General features: G+C 45.7%; 1 protein-coding gene across 1 annotated transcript in view; it reads left to right on the top strand.

Moving 5' to 3' along the window:
- The first annotated feature begins 2494 nt into the window (after positions 1-2494).
- The window catches only part of LOC311601306 (circadian clock protein PASD1-like), a 49972-nt gene continuing 29303 nt past the window's right edge, over positions 2495-23163 (top strand). The window contains exon 1 of the mRNA XM_084788685.1: positions 2495-2582. The gene's annotated coding sequence lies outside the window, so the exon portion shown is untranslated. The remainder of the gene's footprint in view (positions 2583-23163) is intronic.

The raw sequence follows: 23163 nt of genomic DNA on the forward strand, positions 1-23163 counted from the left end.
TAAAAAATGTTTTCTCCTCCAGTCTGCTTTGGACTATGGAGTAACCAGAAATTTGAGGTGTGGTATTACAGTTAAATTAACTTCATCCTGTGGATCTAAGCAATTTTAAAGCAAATTTCCTAGCTCAAATTATCCCTCCATTGCTTGCTCCTCCCTTGCACTAGGCTCCGCCCCTGCTGGGGGTAGGTGGTGTAGAAGCTTAGTTGGCCCTAATAGGTGGTGTTCTGTCTTTGAGTTTTACCTGCATGTTCTCATGCCTTTAAATTCACAGAAACTTTGTCAGGGAAGCAAGGGCAGGCTTTTAGAACGAAAATAAAGAAGCTTTTGAAGTGCTTTAATAATTCATTATAAAAACTAGAGTGCACAAGCAAAGTGTCTAAAGTGACAAATGTCGTCGTCAGAATTTGGCTGTCCCACATTTACTGCTGATTCCTCTCTGCTGGGCACGACTTCTCATGTATATATACGTAATCAGTATACAGATATGGACAGAGGTATCACAGGAATGCCTAGTCTCTCTCCTGTACTCAGGTACACCCCTTCAGGTGGCCATATGCCTGAACCTGCTGGTCACTCTTCAGTAACAAGATCCTGAGAGGGAGGTGCCAGGAGACGAGAAAGATAGAAAAACTGGAAATAGGGAAGATAAACCTGTGGGCAGAAGGTCTTATAAAAGCAATCTCTTATGCCAAACAAGCTTCTTAACCAGCACAGCATCACTGGACATGGCGGTGCACACTTTTAATCCCAATGTTTCTAGGCAGAGGCAGGTGGATCTCTGAGCTCAAGGCCAGCCTGTTCTATAGAGCAAGTTTCAGCACATCCTGGGCTACAAAGTGAAACCAGGTCTTGAAGAAAGAAAAAGAAAGATACAGCATCTTATAGATTATTTACAGGGGTAAAATGTGATAAAATCTGCAAGAAGCTAATCAAGCAATGCCACACAAGGACAGGTCATCTCAAGAGCAAGACACAGCCAAGCACACAGCAGTGGCCTTGGGTCTGATAACCATAGCCCCAAATGTTGGGAAAAGTGGGGTTCTCAGAATATGTAGCCAGGCTTGCCCCAGGCCGTTAGCAGCTCTGCCAAGTATATTCATGGTTACATTGGGGCCTCAGGGAAAAGTCCTCAAGGCCCAGGCTCCAAACCATTACTGGCTCCTCCAAGCATATTCTTGGTTTAAAGAAGGAGCTAAGCCTCTTCTCCACATATATTAGGGCCTCAGGGAAGCCACAGATGCACAACCCAGCCCTCCACAGGAGAGAGCAAGTCGCACAAGTTGTTCACTGAGTTGTTTCATATGGACCCTGCCTGACAGCAAACCACCCAGACCCACACAGGGAAGGAGGAAGGGAGGGAGGGACAGGGGGAAGAGAGAGGGAGAGAGAGAGAGAGAGAGAGAGAGAGAGAGAGAGAGAGAGAGAGAGAGAGAGAGAGAGAGAGAATGAGGAGGAGGAGGAAGAGGAGGAGGAGGAGGAAGAGGAAAAATAAAATAAAATAGTTTTAGTTAATTCCTAAGGAGAATTTCTACTTGCTTAGCTAGACATGACTGAAGTCATCCAAACCTAATAGGTATAAGTAAGAGCACAGTTAACTAGCCTGCTCCATCAGCAGAAAGGCTTGTTGGAGATTAAGCTGCAAAGGCCCTCCCACCTTCTCTCTCTCTGTCCCCTCTCTCTCTCTCTGTCTCTCTCTGTCTCTCTCTGTCTCTCTCTGTCTCTCTCTGTCTCTCTCTGTCTCTCTCTCTCCCTCTCTTGGGTAGAAGAGAGCAGAACCAAAATGGTAGGTAAGGAAGCACATTTATATTTACGACGATCCGTAGGGTGGGTTCTTTGAACTGGTACAGGACATTTGGATTGACCCTGAACTACTGCCCTTGCCCAAGAATTTTGTCCTTTGGGTCAGGTTAAGAGAGGTTACTATTACTTTAAGGGAGGCTGCCCCTAAGCAGAAAACAGCCTTTTGGCCTCCCTTTACCCAATAACAATCCTTGTGTTCACCCAGTCAAAGTCCTCCTGCTTAGAGCTTTGCACCATCACTGACATGTTGGGTGCTACTGTGAACATAGTAATAGGCTCCACTGTGCATATGTTTATTGACTGAGTCTAGGTGTGGAAGGTGCAGTGGAAGGAAGCCGCGCTTCACCTCAGTGAGGGACAGCAGAGGCTGTGGTGTGTTCATTTGCCTCCAGCACCAGTCTGCAGAGGGAGATACAGATTTACAGTGGGAAACCACAACCAGATAGAACAGGAGTGGTGCCCTGCCTCCCAGTATGTAGCCCAGTCTGACCTCTCTGAAGACCAGCACCCTGTTTCAAAGTGGTAGTGCAGAGAGGACGAAGCCTCCCATGCTTAGTGGAAGAGGACTTGAATAAGATTCTGTCCAGGCAGCTCACCAGTTTTACTCATGTCCCATACCTGGGTGCACGCTTCCTCCATTATCCTCAGGCTTTTTACATGATTTCTCTGCCCTCCTCTGTCTTGTCCAGCAGGACCAGTAATTACGGGGTCACGAGGGGAGCCATACCTGAAAAGATGGGACGAGAAAGAAGGAGGTGAGACCAAGTAGAACTCCTATCAAGGTCTGTTTATTGAATCAAAAGCAAAAGCTTATATGGGGTGGAGGGAGGGGCTAAGCAGCAGGGGCGGGGGCCCAAGAATGCCTCCAGATGATGCCATCAGGGGAACATCCTGTGGTTTATCTCAGAACACTATCTCTCTATCTCTCAGAAAGTCCCTAGCTATCCTGCTGAACAACATCTGCAGGGGGTGAAAGGAGGAAGTTATACAAGGCTGAAAGGAAGAAGTTAGCTTTGGAATGGGCCATCAGTATTTTTCCATAGCCAGTAGATTCTTTTACCCTTGAGTGACCTTGGGTTGGCTCCCGACACTCCTCTGTGTTGCTGGGCTTCATCAGTAAGCTCCTGCATGTAAATAAATAGGGTGTAGGGCTTTGGATGCCTCTGAATTGTAGGGTTTTTCAGTTCAGCAATCTGTGTCCTTCCCAGGTAGAGAAACTTCACGTTTCTTACACATGTCCTTAAGACCAAGGCTGGCACTTTCTTGGGGGCCTTTACAAGCTGCCTTAGCCAGCTTCATATTACCACAGTGAAACACCTGGGGCAGTTTGCAAGGACAGTAATCTCAGTTTCTTCCCATGCCTTTTTCTGCTCAGGAGACAATAACACATCCTGGCAGGCGAGTGTGACAGGACCAAGTGCTGAAAGCACAGAACAGGGGAGAGAAGAGGGAGACATTCTGCCCTTAGGGACCACAGTCTGACAGAGGCATGCCTTAATAATGCAAACCCCTGCCACAATGGACCACTGGAGGATACTCAACGTCCACACTACTGCAGGAGCCTATTAACTCTGGTGACCACTCACGTAGAGGGACAGAGTCCTTGAGTGGGAAGGGACTGGTGTGGAAGAGATTGTGAAAGTCGCCGTTTTTGAAGTGCCTTTATTCATTTGTGTTGATGTAGCCACTGTAGCTGCTATAGAATCTGTCCCATTTTAAGGAATGTCTGAGCTGCTGGTGATGTCACATGCCATTAATCCCAGAGCTCGGGCAGCAGAGGCAAACAGATCTATGTGCCTTTTAGGCCAGCCTGGTTTACAGATTGAGTTCTAGGACAGGCAAAGCTACACAGAGAAATCTTGTCAAAAAAAAAAAGAATGTCTCTGAATAGACAAAGGGATTGGGACGGTAAACCCTGAGCAGAACTAGAGCTTACTTCAGTCTACTCCAGAAGGGTCACCATGGGAAGCTAGCCTCCCTCAGCCTGCTGGGGCTGTTTGCCCAAGGTTGCACATGATGTTTAACTAGTACATCCTTAAGCACCTGTACAAGTCCTTGAGGAGATTGGGCCTACTACAGTTTTCTCAGAAGGAAAAAGGGGAGCTTTTAGGCCTCAAAGAACCCATGGACTTGGCAGGTGTCATGGGATCCTCAAGGGGCCCTTGGTCGATAAACTCCTCCTCTTTTCACCTAATGAAACAGTTCCCAAGGGTAAGAATCTTTGGAAGAGCATATGTGCCTTTGTATAGCCCAAAGGAAGCCCTCAGTGGTACACATTTGTGACCGTGTCCCCTGCTTTGGGTGACTCTCTGTGTTATAACGTCTTATGAAGCTGAGTGGAATGCTTCCATAGTGTGCCTGCTTTTCAGTTGAGCACAGAATCCCCCAACGGAATCGCTGCTTTGGAGTTATCCACAGTCCTGTGGTGACCTCACTAAACTCCTTGGTTCGACAAGCCAAACTAAATGGAATTCTTCTTTGTTATGTGTCTTCTATATTTGGGGTGGACAATCCCTTCTGCCCAACTCCTCGGTGAGAGTCACCTGGCACATGAGACCTAAAAGAAACTGACAGAATAAAAGAGATGGGTTGTAGTGCAGTATCTGCCAGGGGAATCTAGGCACGAGCATCTTCCTTTGTGAGGCCTCCAATGGCTCATCCCCTAGCTATGGTGATAGTTTTATGGCCACTGCTACAGCTAATAAAGCCTGCATGATCGGCTCAGCAGTTGGCTCATAGGAATCTTGCCTGACTAAGGAAGAATTGCAATGGGAAGTGGACATGCAGAAGGTGTCCACCTAAGACACAGCAGCAAAAGCAAATAGAGGGAACCTGGTCCAGAAGCTCTGAATGGGGTCCTGTGAAAGGCTCTTTTATTTGCCTGTTTCAGCTGTTGTCTCAAAGGACTAGTGCCTCTGTCTGCTAGCCTAGGCCTGGTCCTGGAAGCTCCTTACCTCTGTACACTCTAACCCAGGCCTAGGACGTTCTCAGCCTCTGAGACTGACTGCTAAATAAACTCACCCCTCCTTGTTCTTACTGAGCTCCAACTCCAAGAATGAGCCCAGATTTTAATCCATTAGTTCATGCTCCCTGTGTCTAAGGTCCCCGGTCTCCTGATTGGATGAGTCTGAACATGTGCCTACCTGAAAGCTGTCTTGTGATTTTGTTGTGTGTATCTCTCCCTATATGTGTCTGTCTCTTCTGTGTTACAGAGAGTGCCTGCTGTCTGGTGTGTGTGTGTGTGTGTGTGTGTGTGTGTGTGTGTGTGTGTTTGTGTGTGTGTGTGTGTGTGTGTGTGTGTGTGTGTGTGTGTGTGTGAAAACTCTATAGTTCAGCTTGTGCTGTCACCTTGCCTCTGAGAGCCTGCCTTGCCCTCCAGGAAATTCTTTTGCATGGGAAATGGCAGAGAAGGAGATCTTCCCTGTCAGCTGGCCCTCAGGCAACCTCTAAGCAGCAGAAACCTAAAAACAGAGCTTTCACACTCTCAAGTCCTAAGACACAGACATGGAAGGCAGAGCAGGGAAAATAACCTCAAGTGAGACTAGGCTGGTTTCTTAGAGACTCAAAAGAAAACAATGTAACTTTAATTTCCCTGTCTACCTATCTGTCTGGGCTCTGGCTTGGAGCCCTGCCTGCTTCTGAAACCCAAAACTGGCCCCATGCCTGAGAACCAGGTGAGAGTATGGTGTGAACCTTGTCTCCCTAGTCCAGAGGTTCCTTCGAGGTGGAGTGCAGCTTCTGCCGTCCTCTTGGATGCCACACACAATGACCAGTAAGACACTGTAGGGAGTAACTCCACCTCCAAAAGTCAGCCCTTTAGCATTGTGTCCACAGGGAGTGGCTGGGTTAAAGGCTGATTCTGGCTAATGGGACTCTGTTTGTTGCAGTGGTCACACAGGGGAAGAGCTGAAACATTGTGGGCCCTTCTCTCAGGTGCTTGGCCTCCCTGCCTCCTACTCCCACTCCCATGCTGCCTTTGGGACCTCTGAGATTGGCCCCAGGCGAGGCTTTCATGCCAACTCTCGTGAGGCCTTTGGAGACACACTAACTAGTGTCAACACTGCTTTATCTTAAAATGTCTCTATCCTGAAAAGGGCCTTTCATGGCTATAAACTGCCCACTGTGACTCAGAAAGGGCAGCAACATAGTAGGGCATGGCACAAAAGGCTCTTCTTTCAAGTCCCCGGATGATGGAAATCTTGCATTAGAAAAGTTTTCTGAGACCTTACCCCAAGTCCCTGGATGCCAAAAAAAGCTACCTGCCTATTTCCCTCACCATCTCTCTGTTGGGCATGGCACTAAAAGGCTGCTCCTTCAAATCCCCAGGTGCTGGAATACTTGTGTCACAAAATGGCTCTGAGCCCCATCCCAAGTCCCAGGAATGCTGCATAAACCACCAGGCTCCTTCCCTTCAGGAATCTTGTAAAATCGCTCCTGATGTCCCAGGTCCTGGTTTCAGATGTCCCCATGGATGTAGATGGGAATGCAGAGGTTTGAGGGGGCTTATGACCACGAAAGACCCCCTCCCCAGGTGAGGGGGTGCTCAGCACCACAGAGTACCATTGGTCAGGCCTGAGCCAATTGCTCCTGTAAAACTGTTGAGGGAAGTTTACAAACATCCACTCAGCTGCCTTTGCCCAGCCCCTGACACATACTTTCTTTTCTTTTTTTTTTTCCTTCATTCTTTTCCTTGTTTCTTTCCTTTTTTTCTGAGACAGGGTTTCTCTGTGTAGCCTTGGCTGTCGTGGACTTGCTTTGTTGAACAGGCTCCCTGGAACTCACAGTTCTCAGCCTGCCTCTGCCTCCCAAGTGGTGAGATTAAAGGCTTGGCTTTCTGCAAACAGGCAGTTTGTGAGATCAGCGCAGCAGGCTGCTCTAACTATTAGGGACACCATTGGATCAGGCTCATCCTGAGGACCTCTAAGGAGGGCACAGGCAAGGGTCCATAACAGCTGGACCAGAAAGAAGCCAAAAAGGAGTGTCAGGGCTGAATGGAGAAGGAGTCTATGAGAAAACTTGGAAGTAAGGTTAGGGTGCCCTGCAGCAGGAAGACTGGTGCTGGTCTTGTGGGTGGGGCTGTGACTGCTGAGGTCAATAGTGGTGGGCGGGGCTTGTATGCTAGGGTGGAAGGGTGGGTGGATCTGGACCTAGTAAGAGCTAGAGAAGGAAACTTTGTGCCCTTGGTAACAGGCACTAGAAGGGGGACCATGTGTGGGGGAGGGGCGGTGTTCTGTAGTGCTAACAGCTGAGAGAGGAAGGTAGACAGACTGAGGCAGGGGTATGAGGACCAACCTGCATCTGCATGGGGTGGAGCCCATCTGATCACTGGGGAAGCAGGAAGTGGTTAGGTGTTAGGGGCGTGGCTGTGGATCCTGCAGCATAGACATAAGGGCCTGCCAGGGTGGGAGGCAAGGTGATCATTTATAAATTAGGCTGGGCTCCGGATGTTGACCTGAGAGGAGGCAGGGTCACCCTAAGAGCTGGATGGGGTTGTGTAGGTGTATACTAGTGTGTGGTTGTGAGAGCTGACTGAAGAGTAGTGGGCTTTGCTCTCTTGCTGATCCAGGGCTTCACTGAGGTCTGGTCCTTCTCTGAGTGCTGGATTGTGTCAGTCTAACTTTTGGTCCCTACTTAATGTTGCCCAGAACCGCTGAAGGAGAAGGGGGCCCAGGGCTGTTTCTGCTGTGGCAGTTGTCGTGGGCTGGGTTGTGTGAGTGGTGAGATAAGTGAGCAGGGAATGCAGAGCACCAGGCCAAGGCTATGATGTGAGTGGTTACTTTCTGAGGAGGGGGCAGAAGGCTGAATCCTCACTTGACCTTCATTTGGCAGAGAACACCTGTAGCAGTGGGGCACTGTGACCTGCTGAGATAGAGTAGTGGGTGGGGGCTGTGGTTGCAAAGGTCAGGGAAGGGCAGTGGGTTTCAACCTTCCTAATGCTGTGACTCTTTAATACAGTCCCTCATGTGTTTCGTTGCTATTTCATTACTGGAAATTTGCCACTGTTACAAATGGAACCTCAACATACATAGCTGGTGTTGGGGTCGCGACCCACGGGATGAGAACCATGTCTGTGGGGGGGGGGTGAAATATTGTACATTCTCAGGGCGAAGCTTTGAGTGCTGAGTTAAACAGCTGTAGGTGCGGGTAGGAGAACAGAAGCTGTCTCTTCTGGGGTAGCTTGTGCTGGAGGTGTTGTGAGTGGGGCAGAGATGACTTAGGTAGTAGTGGTAGGCAGGACTTGATGCTTAGGTGCAGCTGAGGCTGATGATGTAGGCATAGTGGGCAGAGCTTGCAAGCCAAGGTAGGAGCTTTGAGCAGTGACAGGTCGGCCTTCTGTCTTGACAGCTGATAGACATGTTGAGGGCTGGGTGAAGTGTAAAGCATTAGCAAAATACTGAATGCAGTGGAGAAGAGGGAGCCTGTTTGTATGTGCTGCAGCAACTCTTGTGGGTGGGGCTGTGAGTGCTTTCCTAGGTGGGCTGCATTTGAATTGGATAGTCCCAGGAAGGACCAATCATCTTACCTATCACCTTTTTGGATTGCATATTAAGTGTTCACGAATCCAGCTCTGGTTGTCTTAAGTAGGCATGTTTGGAGTTACTAACAATGTTATGTCCAAATTTTGAGAGACTCTCCGAACAGACCACCCAAGAGCCAAGACCAAATGCAGTGACAACGTTGTGTTTATATTGCAGGTTGGAACCCAGGACACACCTCCAATGCACTGATGCAGCAGGTGCAGGGAAGTGGCCTGGATTCTCAATGGAGAGGGGTTTGTTATAGGTTTTAGACAAAGAATTGAGTTCTACAGTATATGATTGGATGACATCTGGGCAGAAAAGCTGCAAGCAGAGAGTTACAAGACTTAGAGTTTCATGGTTGGGTAATAGATGCAGGGGCAAGTTGGCCTATAGAAAATATTGGCTGAGGCAGTCATGGGGGCATTAGGAACCTTGACCTGGCCTCTCCTAATTTGTTGTTGCTATGTGCCAGACCACCTGCTGCTCAGGTTGATCAGCAGAGACTGTATTTGGACTTTCCCAAGGTGAGCTGATTGAGTGGCCAGTGAACATTGTTTCTGTTTAGGCTAGTGTGTGTTTAGTCTGGAATCTGGGTTCAGCCCTTGCCTAGGTTGAAGACAAAATGGAGTGTCCTTTGCAAAATGGAGTCTCTTTTTCAAAAGGGAGTTTGTTAGGTCCTTACAAACAAGATAGTTTAGACTGAGAGTTTTATTTTAAATTTTAACCCGTTTGTGTGTGTCTGCAGATGCAGGCAGATACCCTGAAAAGCTTATTCAGTATTTGTCAAGTAAGCCATTCAGTTGTAGAATAATATAGTTATCCGTATCCTAGATGGCATTAAACAGGAAACTATAAACCCAACATCTACAGGAACTCAGAAATGCTAACATCAGGTTGTTTCAGTTTTCTTTAGGGATTTTTTTTATTAATTTATTCTTGTTGCATCTCAATGGTTATCCCATCGCTTGTATCCTCCCTTTCTTCCCTCCCTCCCGTTATCCCCTTATTCACCTACCCTATGACTGTTCCTGAGAGGGATTACCTCCCCCTGTATATGCTCATAGGGTATCAAGTCTCTTCTTGCTAACCTGCTGTCCTTCCTCTGAGTGCCACCAGGTCTCCCCCTCCAGGGGACATGGTCAAATGTGAGGCACCAGAGTATGTGAGAGAGTCATATCCCACTCTCCACTCTACTGTGGAGAATGTCCTGTCCATTGGCTAGATCTGGGTAGGGGTTTAAAGTTTATGGCCTGTATTGTCCTTGTCTGGTTCCTTAGTTTGAGTGGGACCCCTGGGCCCAAATCTGCCTATCATAATGTTCTACTTGTTGGTTTCTAGGACCCTCTGGATCCTTTTACTTTGCCATTCTCCCATGCTTCTCTCATCTAGATTCCCAATAGGATGTCCTCTCCTCTCTCCCAGTTTCCTGGTAAGTGAAGGCTTTCCTGGGACATGCCCCTTGGGCTAATATGCAGATATAAGTGAGTATATACCATTTGAGACTTTTTGCTTCCAGGACAACTCACTTGCTATGATCATTTCTAGCTCAATCCATTTATCCACAAATTTCGGGAATTCCTTGTTTTTAATAGCTACATAGTATTCCATAGTGTATATGTACCACAGTTTCTTTATCCATTCTTCTATTGATGCCCACTCTCTCCATATCTCTTCAATATAGTACTCGAAGTTCTAGCCAGAACAATAGGACGACAGAAGGAGATCAAGGGTATCCAAATGGGAAAGGAGGAAGTCAAATTATCCCTATTTGCAGATGATATGATAGTGTACATAAGTGACCCTCAAAATTCCACCAGAGAACTCCTACAGTTGATAAACACCTTCAGCAAATTGTCTGGATACAAAATTAACTCAAAAAAGTCTGTAGCCTTCCTATACACAAATGACAAGCTTGCAGAGGAAGAAATTAGGAAAGCCACACCCTTCACATAGGCCAAAAGCAATATAAAATATTTAGGAGTTACTCTAACTAAGCAAGTGAAGGACTTGTTTGAAAAAAATTTCAAAACTCTGAAGAAAGACATTGAAGATGACCTGAGAAGATGGAATGATCTTCCTTGCTCATGGATCAGGAGAATTAACATAGTAAAACTGGCCATCCTACCAAAAGCAATCTACAAATTCAATGCAGTCCCTATCAAAATACCTACACAATTTTTTAAAGACATTGAAAGGTCAATTCTGAACTTCATATGGAAAAACAAAAAACCCAGAATAGCTAAAACAATCTTGTCCAATAAAAGGTGCTCTGGAGGAATCTCCATACCTGATCTCAAACTGTACTGTAAAGCAATAGTAATTAAAACAGCATGGTACTGGCACAGCAACAGGCTGGTTGATCAGTGGAATCAAATCGAAGACCCAGATATGAATCCACACACATATGGTCACACTTGATTTTCGACAAAGAAGCCAAATCCATTTAATGGAAAAAGGATAGCATCTTCAACAAATGGTGCTGGTCTAACTGGATGTCTATGTGTAAAAAAATGCACCTGGACCCATATTTGTCACCTTGCACAAAACTCAATTCAAAGTGGATTAAAGACCTCAACATAAAACCAGAGACAACTAAGTCACTTAGATGAAAAAGTGGGGAAGAGCCTGGAACATACTGGCACAGGGGACAACATCCTGAGAGAGAGAAGAAAGAAATCCTATCTATAAAACAAAATAAAGATTGCTTTACCCAGGTAAAATATGATGATCACAAAGTAAGTCATTCAGTGAGATCCCAGCAACCATGCTTAGTAATCCTTCCCGTGTGTTTTTTTTTAACTTACTTATTTTTAAGCAGACATTTGTTATACTGAAGTAGCCAGAAAGCCAGCATGAGTTTTGTTGTGCTCATAGGCATCAGACACAGCTATCTGCCCATTTTGCCTGTCAGAAGGGAAGTGGTTCCTTTTGGTGAAGGGGAACTAGATGTCTTTGGACCTAACAGTCCAGGATGTGTTGACCAAAAGGGGCAGCATGGTGTCTTCTGTAAATGCTTCTCAGCTGAAGTTAGGGTTGGTACTGGAGGCAGTGACCTCAGAGTGAGTCAGCAGGCAGGACAATCAGAGGACTGACTGCCTCTATGCTGATGTCAACTCACACAGTTGTGACACCTGAATAGGGCAAGGGGACACTCCCTCCTCTGTGTTCCCTCAGGCATGGCCACTTCTGTTGGCAGGACCTTGTGGGGCCTTTCTCTAGAAGCCTCCATCCTATCCAGTGAGTGCCACTTCCCCTCCCTGACCCCAGACTCTCAAACTGCACAGACAGGCACAAGAGCACCAAACCCCAGGTTTGCATGGTCTGTCCTTAAGCAAAACCCCACTGCAGGGCATGTTGTTGAGAAGCAGCAGAGCATCAATGTCAGTGGAGTTTCAGGGCACACAGGCCATGTGACCTGGGCCTCCTCACTGAGCTCACAGCCTAGTGGCAAGAAGGAGAGGGCCCAGGAGGAGCAGCACAGAGCTTGCCATCTGCCTGCCTCCACACTCAGGAGGAAGGAGGAAGAGTAGGTGGCAGGAGGTGGGGCAGACCCAGCACTGCTTGAGACCCTCCAGGAGGGAGATCACAGCCACAGGAGGGCAAAGGGCATGAACTCTAATCCAGAGTGTCCTTCCCTTCCAGTGGATTCCAGGACTTTCAGTCTTAGGGTCGCTGGGTGGGCTCAGCCTTGTGGTCACCAGGCAGCACAGGCCTCCAGCTCACAGTGTCCTGGCCATGCATCCAGGTTCAGGCCTAAAGACCCCCATCCCAGGTGAAGGGGTGCACAGCACCACAGAGTACCATTGGTCACGCCTGCCCCAGCTGCTCCTGTAAAACTGTTGAGGGAATTTTACAACCATCCACTCAGCTGCCTTTGTCCAGCCCCTGACACATTTTTTCTTTTCTTTCTCTTTTTTCTTTTTCTTTCTTTTCTTTTTTTTTTTCTAGACAGGGTTTCTCTGTGTACCCTGTGTTGTCCTTGACTTGCTTTGTAGGCCAGGCTGGCCTGGAACTCACAGTTCTCCACCTGCCTCTGCCTCCCAAGTGGTGGGATTACAGGCTTGGTCTTCTTCAGACATGCAGTCTGTGAGATCAGTGCAGCATGATGCACTAACTATTAAGGACACTATTGGATCAGGCTCATCCTGAGGACCTCAAAAGAGGGCAGGGGCAAGGGTCCAAAACAGCTGGCCCAGAAAGAAGTCAAAAAGGAGTGTCATGGGATGGGCCAGGGCTGAATGGAGAAGGAGAGTATGAGAAAACTTGGAAGTAAGGATAGGGTGCCCTGCAGCAGGAGGACTGGTGCTGGTCTTGTGGGTGGGGCTGTGACTACTGAGGTCAATGGTGGTGGGCGGGGCTTGTATGCTAGGGTGGAAGGGTGGGTGGATCTGGACCTAGTAAGAGTTAAAGAAGGCAACTTTGTACAATGTGGAATCCCTTGGGAACAGATGAGGGCAGAGGTGGGGGAGGGGCGGTGTTCAGGAGTGCTTAGAGCTGAGGCAGGGAGGTAGACAGACTCAGGCAGGGGTGTGAGGGCCAACCATGGTGTGAGGGGCCCACCTGATTATTAGGGAAGCAGGAAGTGTTGAGGTGTTGGGGGCGTGGCTATAGATCCTGCAGTGTGGAGGTAAGGGGCTGCCTGTCTGGGAGGCTAGGTGATCAGTTACAAAATTAGGCTGGGCTCTGGATGTTGACCTGAGAGGAGGCAGGGTCACCCTAAGAGCATGACAGGGCTGTGTAGGTGTATACTAGTGTGGGGTTGTGAGAGCGGACTGAAGAGTGGTGGGCTGAGCTCTCTTGCTGATGCAGGACTTGATTGAGATAGTCTGGCCTTTCACTGATTGCTGGATTGTGTCAGTGTAACTTTTGGTCCCTACTTAATGTTGCCCAGAACTGCTGAAGGAGAAGGGGGCCCAGGGCTGTTTCTGCTGTGGCAGTTGTTGTGGGTTGGGCTCTGTGAGTGGTGAGATAAGTGAACAGGGAATGCAGAGCACCAGGCCAAGGCTATGATGTGAGTGGTCACTTTCTGAGGAGGGGGCAGAAGGCTGAATCCTCACTTGACCTTTATTTGGCAGAGAACACCTGTAGCAGTGGGGCACTGTGACCTGCTGAGATAGAGTAGTGGGTGGGGGCTGTGGTTGCAAAGGTCAGGGAAGGGCAGTGGGTTTCAACCTTCCTAATGCTGTGACTCTTTAACACAGACCCTCATGTGTTTCGTTGCTATTTCACAACTGGAATTTTGCCACTGTTACAAATGGAACCACAACATACATAGCTGGTTTGAGGGGTGCAACCCATGGGTTGAGAACCCTGTCTGTGGGAGAGTTACAATGTATCCATCCTTCCTCTCTTTTCCACCCACCCTATCAACTACCTATGAGGTCAACTTCATGGACACATGAAGTTTATGTTGTGACTTTGATGTTATGTTTAGTTTAATTTTTATACAGTTTTACACAATACATGACAGTAACGTAGTACTTCCAAAAACTAACAGTTTGCCAATGACAAATTTCATCAACAACAACAACAAAATACTTAAAGTTGTAAGGGGTAACGAGCTGCTAAAGGAAGGTAGCCTCGGTTGTGTCTCAATTCCCTAAAGAGTAGTTAGTTGGGTTGGAGAGATGGCTCAGAGGTTAAGAGCACTGGCTGTTCTTCCAAAGGTCCTGAGTTCCATTCCCAGTAACCACATGGTGGCTCACAACCATCTATAACAAGATCTGGTGCCCTCTTCTGGCCTGATGGCTTACATGCAGGCAGAACATTGTGTACTTAATAAATCTTTAAAAAAAAAGAAAAGAAAAGAAAAAAGAGTAGTTAGTTGTTCCAAGCAGGCCTTCTCAGGAAATTTTATATTAAAGTGGGATCGGCTTTCTCTATAGTACTATTCAATCTCATGGTATTAATAGATAGAAATGTGATGCAGCTAAAATAAACATATTTTGATATATAAGGGTTTGTATATAAAGATTGAGATGGATAGGTATTTGCAAAAAAAACAAAAAACAAAAAACAAAAACAAAAACGCAAGAAGCTTTCTCATAACCTATAAAATCTCAAGTAAGTTGTTTAAAGTACACAGAGAATGCTTGAGACCCTCCAGGAGGGAGATCACAGCCACAGGAGGGCAAAGGGCACAAACTCTGCTCCAGAGTTTCCTTCCCTTCGAGGGGTTTCCTAGGCTTTGAGCCTTAAGGTCCCATTCTGGGCTCAGCCTTGTGGTCACCAGGTAGCACAGGCCTCCTGCTCACAGTGTCCTGGCCATGAATCCAGGTTCAAGTCGAAAGATCCCCACCCCAGGTGAGGGGATGCACAGCACCACAGAATACCATTGGTTAGACCTGCCCAAGCTGCTCCTGTAAAACTGTTGAGGGAAGTTTACAGATATCCACTCAGGTGCCTTTGTCCAGCCCCTGTCACATCTATTCTTTTTTTTCTTTCTTCTTTCTTTTCTTTTTCTTTTTTTCCCCCAGAGACAGGGTCTCTCTGTGTATCCTTGGCTATCCTGAACTCACTTTGTAGACCAGGCTGGCCTTGAACTCAGTTCTCAGCCTGCCTCTGCTTCCTGAGTGTTGAAATTTGAGGTTTGGTCTTCTGCAGACCACTGTGAGATCACTGGAGCAGGCTGCTCTAACCATTAGGGACACTATTGGATCAGGCACATCCTGAGGACCTCTAAAGAGGGCAGGGGCAAGTGTCCATAACAGCAGGCCCAGAAAGAAGTCAAAAAGGAGTGTCAGGGGATGGGCCAGGGCTGAATGGAGAAGGATTCTTGAGAAAACATGGAAGTAAGGATAGGGTGCCCTGCAGCAGGAGGACTGGTGCTGGTCTTGTGGGTGGGGCTGTGACTGTGGAGGTCATAGTGGTGGGCGGGGCTTGTATGCTAGGGTGGAAGGGTGGGTGGATCTGGACCTAGTAAGTGTTAGAGAAGGAAACTTTGTGCACTGTGGAATCCCTTGGGAACAGGTACTGGCAGGGGAGGGGGATGGGCGGTGTTCTGGAGTGCGTAGACCTGAGCCAGAAAGGTAGACATACTGAGGCAGAGGTGTTAGGGCCAACCTGGGTGTGTTGGGCCCAGTAAATTACTAGGGAAGCAAAAGTGGTGAGGTGTTGGGGGCGTGGCTATGGATCCTGCAGCATAGAGGTAAGGGACTGTCAGGGTGAGAGGCTAGGTGATCTCTTACAAATAGGGCTGGGCTCTGGATGTTGACCTGAGAGGGGGCAGGGTCACCCTAAGAGCAGGATGGGGCTGTGTAGGTGTACACTAGTGTGGGGTTGTGAGAGCTGACTGAAGAGTGGTGGACTGAGCTCTCTTGCTGAAGCAGGGCTTGATTGATGTAGTCTGGCCTTTAGCTCAGTGCTGGATTGTGTCAGTATAACTTTTGATACCTACTGAGTGTTGCCTGGACCTGCCGAAAGAGAAGAGTGTCCAAGGGCTGTTTCTGCTGTGGCAGTTGTTGTGGGCTGGGCTGTGTGAGTGGTGAGATAAGTGAGCAGGGAATGCAGAGCACCAAGCCAAGGCTATGATGTGAGTGGTCACTTTCTGAGGAGGGGGCAGAAGGCTGAATCCTCACTTGACCTTCATTTGGCAGAGAACACCTGTAGCAGTGGGGCACTGTGACCTGCTGAGATAGAGTAGTGGGTGGGGGCTGTGGTTGCAAAGGTCAAGGAAGGGCAGCGGGTTTCAACCTTCCTAATGCTGTGACTCTTTAACACAGCCCCTCATGTGTTTTGTTGCTATTTCATTACTGGAATTTTGACACTGTTACAAATGGAACCTCAACATACATAGCTGTTGTGGGGGTTGAGCCCCATGGGATGAGAACCCTGTCTGTAGGGGGCAGTGAAGCATTGTACATTCACAGGGAGAAGCTGTGAGTGCTGAGTTAAAGAGCTGTAGGTGCAGGTGGGAGAACAGAAGCTTTCTCTGCTGCCATAGCTTTTGCTGGAGTTGTTTTTAATGGGGCTGTGATGACTTAGGTAGTAGTGGAAGGCGGGACTTGATGCTTAGGTGCAGCTGAGGCTGATGATGTAGGCATAGTGGGCAGAGCTTGCAAGCCAAGGTAGGAGACTTGAGCAGTGACAGGTCTGCCTCCTGTCTGGCCAGTTGATGGACAAGATGAGGGCTGAGTGAAGTGTAAAGTGTTGGCAAAACTACTGAATGCAGTGGAGAAGAGGGAACCTGTTTGTGTGGGCTGAAGCAACTCTTGTGGGTGGGGCTGTGAGTGCTTTCCTAGGTGGGCTGGATTTGGACTGGATATTCCCAGGAAGGGCCAATCCTCTTTCCTATTTCCTTTTTGGAAGGAATATTAAGTGTTCAGCTCTGGTTATCTTAAGTAGGCATATTTGGAGTTATTAACAATGAATGCTCTACCCAAGTTTTGAGAGACTCTCTGACCAGACCACCCAAGAGCCGAGTCCAAATGCAGTGGCAAGGATGACTGGTTTAAACAGAACTAAGAGCTTTTTTCATTGTGGCCATTTGTCCCTCCTGCCAGAGAGTTGGCCTTGACTCAGCATTTCAGCCTATAAAGTGGGACAATGGGCAATGTCATTCTCTTCTGTCACTTTTTTTCCCTAGTGACATTAGGGGCGCTGTTAGTGGGGCCTAGAAAGGCTGAAAAGGTAGTCAAAGGCTAGGTAATGGGGCACTTACCAAAAGCATCTGTTTAGCTGATCCAGCTGAAGAGACAGAGAGTATTCCCATCTTTGAGATTGGTTTATATCAACTTCCCGTAGGTCCAGCTCTCAGCAGCTCTGGATGGAGTCTGTTAGCCAGGTAAAAACTTGTTGAGGCACATACAGACTAGGGACAAAAGTTAAAGTTGTGTCTATAAGACATCTGGGGTAGGCTTATGCCTTTGAGACCCAGTAAAAGCGTGGACATTCTTTTCTCACTCAGAAGAATTGGTATACAGATTGGGCAGACTTGTTTCTAGCATGATGAGAGGCACCCTCAGGTCTATATTCAGTATACCACCAAAGGGAAATTAAAATCTTGTGCTTGGGAGTAATTAGTAAGTAGTCAGTGTTCCATCTTATCAGAACTTTTATCCCTGATCTCTCCAAGGCCTTTATCATGAAGTGGTGTTGAATTTTGCCACATGATTTTTAGCATCTAATGAGGTGATCATGTTTCATTTTTCCTTCCATGGTTTATATGACAGATTACGTTGATGGGCTTTTATATGTTGAATCACTTCTGTATGCCTGGGATGGAGCCTACTTGGTCGTGGCCAGTGATATCTTTGATGAGTCCTTGGATTCAGTTTGTGAGTATTTTTTTTATCAGCGTTCATAAGGGAAATTGGCCTGAATTTTTTTTTCTTTGATGGGTCTTTGTCTGTTTTAGGTAACAGAATGACTGTGGCCCCATAGAGTGAGCTTGGCAATGTTCCTTCTGTTTCTATTTTGTGCAATATTTTGAAGGGTATTGGTATTAGCTCTTCTTTGAAAGTCTGGTAGAATTCTGAGCTAAAATCATCTGGCCCTGAGGCTTCCCCCCCCCCACCCCCCGGTTGGGAGACATACAATGACTGCTTCTTTTCCTTAGGGGTTATGGAGATGTTGTTCTGTTTTGTTTTTCCTTTCTGATTTTGTTGATTTAGATATTTTCTCTCTGCCTTTTAGTTAGTTTGGCTAAGTGTGTGTCTTTTGTCTATCTTGTTGACTTTCTGAAAGGACTGCCCCTTGATTCCCTTCATACTTCCTCTTAAAGAACTGCTTCTTGCTTCTGTTCACTCTTAGTCTTGTTCTCTGTTTCTAGTTTGTTGACTTCAGCTTGAGTTTGATTATTTGCAGCCATCTATTCCTCTTGGGTGTGTCAGCCTCTTTTGTTGTGGAAGCTTCCAGAGAAGCTGTTAATTGACTAGTATGGAATGTCCCCAATTTCTGTATGAAGGCGCTTAGTACTATGAACTTTCCTCTTAGTACTGCTTTCATTGTGTCCCATAAGCTAGGGTATGTTGCGCCTTCATTTTCATTGAATTTTAGACAGTCTTTAATTTTTTTTTTTAATTTCTTCCCTGGCCCAGTTGTCACTGAGTAGGGAGTTGCTCATTTTCCATGATTGTGTAGGGTTTTTGTTATTTCTGTTGTTCAGATCCATCTTAATCCATGGTGATCTGGGAAAGCAGAATGAGTAATTTCAATTTTTGTATACGGTTTGCTTTGTGTCCGACTATATACTGCCAATTTTCGAGAAGGTTCCATGCGGCACAAAGAAGAGAGAGTACTCTTTTGTGTTGGGTGAAAAGTTCTGTAGATAACCATTGGATCCATTGGATTCATTGTTTCTCTATTATGTTTCTCCCTCAGTGATCTGTCCGTTGGATAGAATGGGGCACTGAATTCTCCCACAATTGAGGTATCTGCATCGTTCTGTGCTTTTACCTTTAATAACAAGTTTGTTTTGGATTTTTTTTATATTTTTTAAAATAACTCTTGTTGCCCTTGGATATTGGTCAAAGATGTTCTGAATTGGAATGCCCTGTTGGTAGGCTTTTCCTTTGGTGAGAATGGCATATTCTTCCCCATCTCTTTTCATTAATTTTGGTTGAAATTCTATTGCTTCATGCTGTACTACTCTATTAAAGAGCTGGCTCTGGAGTTGGATTAGACACCCTGTCTCCCAACCCAAGCATGCTTGTTTTAAATTTTCCTCCTACGTACCTGTCCTGGGTCAGGAGACCATCTGACACTAAGACAAAGATAGAAAGCAAAGTTAAACTTCACAAGAAAAGAAACTATGTGACCTCAAAGGGCTAAAATATAAGCCATTTGTTAGGATCTTAAAAAAATTATTTTAACATATATATATACACATACATACACAATAGATTATCTATAGCAAGAAGAACCATGACACAATCAGGAATTATATAAATGTTACATTCTTAGTGTTTTAGCTATTTGTATTTGACAGCCTTGAAGAAGACATCTTTCCTATCTTGGTGCATCTACATTTCTGAATGTAAATCGGTCTCCATCACATACTGTCATTATCAACTTAGAACACCTAGCTAGACCTAAATACATCTTAACCCCTAAACAACTAAGCTTCATTGTAAAACTAAGTTTCTGTCAGAGATATTGGGCCAGAAGGCCGAAGAAGATGCTCAACGTTATAGAGAGTTTTGGGAGACTATTCAGGTAGAAAACTGTCTCTGTTATATTTTCATTTGGAGAGTTACTAACCTGCACTTCTGGCATATTCAGATAATCAAGTTTATTTCTTCTCAAGTCTCTGAGGGAGTTGAATATCAGGTAGCTTACTTTTACTCGAGTTCTTTTTTCTTAGCCATTCTGACTAATGTAAGACAGACTCTCAGAGTCGTTTTGATTTGTATATCCCTGATGACTAAGGATGTTGAACATTTTAAAATGTGTTTCTAGGCTACTTGAGATCTCTGTTGAGAATTCCCTGCTTAAGCAGCACCCCATTTTAAAAATTGGGTTATTTTGTTGATGTTTAATTTCTTGAGTTAGTTCTATATTTTGGATATTAGCCCTTTATCTGATGTAGGATTCTTGAAGATCTTTTCCAAATCTTTGGACGGCTGTTTTGTTCTATTAACAGTGTCCTTTGCCTTACAGAAGCTTTTCAGTTTCAAGAGGTCTATTTTCAATTCCCATAAAACTACCAACAATTCTTTACAGACCATGAAAGTACAATTCTCAACTTCAACTGGATAAACAAAAAGCTCAGAATAGCTAAAACAATCCTATACAATAAAAGAACTTCTGGTGGTATCTCCATGCCTGATCTCAAGCTGTACAATAGAGCAACAGTAATAAAAACAGCATGATACTGGCATAGAAACAGACTGGTTGATCCATGGAATCAAATCAAAGACCCAGAAGTAAACCCACACATCTATGGGCATTTGATTTTGACAAAAAAGCCAAGGCCATACAATGGAAAAAAGAGAGCATCTTCGACAAATGATGCTGGTCTAACTGGATGATTGTATATAGAAAAATGCAAATAGAGCCACATTTATTGCTCTACACAAAACTCACGTCAAAGTGGATCAAAGAACTCAACATAACACCAGAAACACGAAATATATTAGAAGAGAAAGTGAGGAACAGCCTTGAGCTAATTGGCACAGGAGACAACTTCCTGAACAGAACACCAACAGCTCAGGCTCTAAGATCAACAATTAATAAAGGGGACCTTGTGAAATTGAAAAGCTCCTGTAATGCATAGGGCACTGTCAATGGAACAAACTGGCAGCCTATAGACTGGGAAAAGATCTTTGCCAATCCTACATGCAGCAAGGGGCTAATATTCAAAATATATAAAGAACTTAAGAAATTAAAAACCAACAAAACACACACCACAATTTTAAAAATGGGGTATAGAGCAAAACAGAATTCTCAACAAAGGTATAGCGAATGTCCAAGAAACACCTAGAGAAGTACTCAATGTCCTTAGTTATCAAAGAAACCCAAATCAAAATGACTCTGAGATTTCATCTTACACCTACCAGAATGTATAACATGCTGGTGAGGATGTGGAGAAAGGGGAACACTCCTCTATTTCTGGTGGGAACGCAAATTTGTACAACCACTTTGCAAATCAATATGGCACTTTCACAGAAAATTGGAAATATCTCTACCTCAAGACCCAGCTTTACCACTCCTGGGCATATACCCAAAACATATTCCACCATACACAACGACATTTGCTCAACTGTGTCATAGCAGTTTTACTCATAATAGCCAGAATCTGGACACATTCTTGATGTCCCTCAACTGAAGAATGGATAAAGAAATTGTGGTTTATTTACACAGTGCGATATTACTAGGCAACTAAAAACAAGGTAATTATGAAATTGTCAGATGGATGGAACTAGAAAAGATCATCCTGCGTGAGGCAACCCAGACTCAGAAAGACACACATGGTATGTACTCACTTATAAGTGGATATTAGCCATGTAGTAAAGAATAAACATACTACAATCTACAGACCCAAAGATGCTAAATTAGAAAGAGGGCCCAAAGGAGGATGGTTGAATCTCATTCAGAAGAGGAAGTAGAATGGAGAGCAGAAGTGGTTGAAGAGAGGGTACAGGATAAAAGAGAGGGTGCTGAGGGAAGCTAGGGCAGGAATCAGATGTGGGGAGAGCAGGGCCAGGAGGACAGAGGGCTTTCAGAGAGAAAAGAAACTGTGGGCAGAGGCCATCTCTGAGACGAGCTGAAGAGTCACGACAGGGTAGGCTCCTGGGGGTATATGAGGGTGACTCTAGCTGAGACTCCTGGCATCAGGGGACATCGAGACTGAAGAGGCCACCTCCTAGCCAGTCAGGGCTTCCGGTGGAGGGAAGGGGACACCAACCAATCCAGAAAACCTTTGATCCAAAATTTATTGTGCCTACAAGATGTGCAGGAATAAAAATGGAGCAGAGATTGAGGGAATGTCCAACCAATGACTGGTCCAATGTGAGATCGACCCCTGGGAGAGAAGCAGCCTCTGACACCATGTATGATTCTCTGCTATGCTTGCAGACAGGAGCCTAGCGTAACTGTCCTCTGAGAAACTCCAACTAGCAGCGGAAGGAAACAGATATTGAAACCCACAGGCATACATTAGGTGGAGCTCAGAAAGTCTGTGGAAGAGTGGAGGGATGGATAGCCGGACCTAGAGGAGACAAGAACTTTGTAGGAAGACCAAGACTGTCAACTAACCTAGGCCCATGGGGGCTTACAGAGACTGAATCACCAACCGAAGAGCAGGCATGGGCTGGACCTAGGCTCTTGACTCATATGTAACTGATGGGCAGCTTGGTCTTCATGTGCGTCCCCTTGAGTGCAGAGCAGGGGCTGTCTCTGACACGGACTTTATTGCCTGCTTGTGGATCACTTTCCACTAGCTGGCCTCAGTGGAAGGGGATGTGCTTCGTCCTGAAGCAACTTGATGTGCCAGGGTGGGTTGGTAAGAAGTGGGTGATGAAAAGGGCAGCAGTAAAGGAAGAAGAGGGTAGGAGAGCAGGACCTAGGGGAGAGGAGGGAGGGGGCTGCGATCTGGATGTAAGGTAAAAAAAAAAAAATCAATTAAGAAAAAGCATAAAGCATTGCTTAGAATCGCTAGTAGAATGTTTCTATTCTCATGTGTATTTCTGTATTCCTGCTGTAACAACTAACCATAAACCTAGTGCCTTGAAACAGCACAAGTTAATTATATTGCAATTCTGCATAGGAGGTACCCAACATAGGTCTCTTTGGGATGTAACCATGGTGTCAGCAAGGTGGTTGTCCATTCCAAACTTTGCTTTTGAAACCTTCTGCATGCCTTGGTTTGTGATCTCCTTGATCCTTCCACCATCTTCAGATCTAGCAACGGGAGGTACAGCCCTCTCACATGACATTTTTCTGGCTCATTTCTCTTTTTGTCATCCTTTTCCTTTGCAGTATGCTAAGGACCATAGTGGACCAACCCAGAGAGCGTCTCATGTCCATATTTTATGATTTGATAATCATTGCATGTAATAACATTTGCAGCTTTATTTTTTCACTGGACTTGTAACATATTCATTGGATATGGAGACAAGAAGGTGGATACTCTGGAGAGACTGTAACTGGGCTATCTATAGCATGTTCTTATAGGTTTCTCTCATGTACAATTGTGTTCATCCCATCTATAGCTCCCAAATATTTCATCCATTTATTATAGCAGCATCTAAAAAGAATCACTATTATCTGAAATTTATCAGTTCCAAAATCTCAAATTTCATCATTTAAACTCAGCTATTAAAAACAAGGAATTGCAGAAATTTGTGGACAAATGGATGGAACTAGAAATGATCATAATGAGTGAGTTAACCCAGAAGCAGAA

This window comes from Acomys minous (genome assembly GCF_964271855.1).
Source record: "Acomys minous genome assembly, chromosome: 7".
Lineage (NCBI taxonomy): Eukaryota > Metazoa > Chordata > Mammalia > Rodentia > Muridae > Acomys > Acomys minous.